At 42.5% G+C, this 2,102-nt stretch overlaps 1 pseudogene; it reads left to right on the top strand.

The window, feature by feature from the left end:
- Positions 1-754: 754 nt before the first annotated feature.
- On the top strand, positions 755-1,411 carry LOC147698280 (proteasome subunit alpha type-3 pseudogene; annotated as a pseudogene).
- Positions 1,412-2,102: the final 691 nt, after the last annotated feature.

The following is a 2,102-nucleotide window of genomic DNA, read 5'->3' as shown; positions in this document are numbered from 1 at the left end:
AAAAAGAGAGGTTATTGAGGGATGTTCGGAATAGTTTTGACACTGTGCCACACAGCGTATCCGTCCTCCACATGGAGACAGAAAGACTGACTATGCCCTGCAGGTGAATGATGGCCCAAAGTCTCAAATTATCTCTTTTTTCAGCACTTATTTTACCCCACAGGAGGTAGGAGGATTATGGGAAAATTCAACATGTCCCCCTCCAAGGGGTGGGGAAACAATGTGTGTTATCCTCCCTCCTGCCCAATTCATAGAATACACATTTAATTCCTGGTTTCTAGCAATGCTTACTATTCCACTGGGTATGAAGATTGCTGGTTAACTCCCCGGTCAACCTCTCTATGGGTTCTTGGGGTGGATGATGTGGTCAAATTCCAATAGTAGCCTCCTCCACCATTAGTAAATACAAAATAGTCCCACATTCTTGTAGTGCATTTCTTCCTTTTCGGTAGGCAGGATAAGGGTAAACCCAATATTTTCCCACAACCAAAGAGGCAGAAAGAGAGTTTGTGCCAGGGAGGTGGGTTGGTGTGGCACTGACACTAATATTGGCCTGCCCCTGCACCATATCATATGAACACCCTGTATTTATTAAGCTTTTTGCCACCTTAGAGTTCCACCAACTTAAGAGGTCAGATAAGGGGTAACTTCCAATCTGACCCCCAAGAAGGTGGAAATACGGTCTAATGCATGGGGTGGGTAGCTTGAGACCAGGATTGGTCAACTACCCACCCCTTGGGTCTAAAAATAAATCATGCCTGGTTCCATTGGAATTGGGTATGAACTGTCTGCTTCCACCTTCTTACCTGAAATGCTTCAAGTTGAATGTACCACAAAAGCATTAGCGAACAGTAGCTGGCATCTGGATTAAAGATGGAGTTGTCTTCGGTGTAGAGTAGCTTGTTCTGTTCAAGCTCTTTGAAGTAGAATCAAATAAACAATTCTTTATAGTAGATCGACATGTAGGAATAGAAGTAGCTGGCCTCCTGCTTATTCTTGTTCACTGGCTGACATTTCTGGAGAAGACACTTCTCCCTTTAGATTAGGTTACCGCTATGATATCCTGTTAAAGCACATCACAGACAAAATGGCTATATTTGTACATGCCTATAAACTGTATAGAGCTGTCAGATTATTTGAATGGAGATTTGTGATGGGATCGTATTGTGAAGATGAAGGAGCCTAGCTTTATATGATTGATCTATCTCCTATGGCTAGAATTAAAAACTCCAGGTGAAAGACATGACCTGTTGGGAAGTTGTTCAAGAAGTTGCAAGAATCAACGTCTATGAACATTGAGTTGGAAAAATAGTCAGAGGCAAGAATGGAAATGTTCTGAAATGTTCTAAAGGACAGCCAAGAAGAAGCCAAGAAATATAGAAAGAAGTTTTTAGAATAAGAGGATGACTGATTATAAAGGCTTGTAAAATTGACATGCTATATTTTGTTACTAGCAGCCCGTCCCGACGTTGTCCGGGTATGAATTGCTGCCTTTCGTTTTGATAGCATTTCTTATTTGTGACAGGCCTGTGACAGGCCTGTGAAACGTCCGATTCACAGTACACTGCTGATGCACTTAAGAGTGCGCGTTCAGTAGTGTGTGAACTCGAGTTTCCCTACTTTATTTTTCCTTGCAATATTATATAGCGCGAACTCGACAACATGGCATGAGCACAATTTACATTACAGAAGAACACAATCATTTGTGGTAGTCACGGGGAGACAAAGCGATTTGCCTGGAATCACAGAATGTTGAGCTGATGCCGAGATTCGAACATTGCTCCCCAGCTCTAAAGTTCGCAATTCTAGAACTTGTGGCGGGAGGTTGTCTAAAAGTGTATGTTGGTGCTGGCTATCAATGAGAGAGACCTGTGCATTTTTCAAATGGGTGGTGAAAAAATATGAGTATGTTTTTGGAGATGTGGGCCGCCGTGCCACCAATGTACTTACCGGGGGAGGGTAAACACCCATTATTACGCAACTTTCTTTCCGCATGCCATCACTCAGCATACTTTCATTACGAAAGTACCATGACTCCGCAATGCCATTATAACGCATGGCATTACATTTTATATGCGTTTACCACACATACATTTACACCG

Source organism: Lissotriton vulgaris, chromosome 8 (assembly GCF_964263255.1).
Source record: "Lissotriton vulgaris chromosome 8, aLisVul1.2, whole genome shotgun sequence".
In the NCBI taxonomy this organism is placed as follows: domain Eukaryota; kingdom Metazoa; phylum Chordata; class Amphibia; order Caudata; family Salamandridae; genus Lissotriton; species Lissotriton vulgaris.
This window is presented reverse-complemented; position numbering and strand designations above follow the sequence as displayed.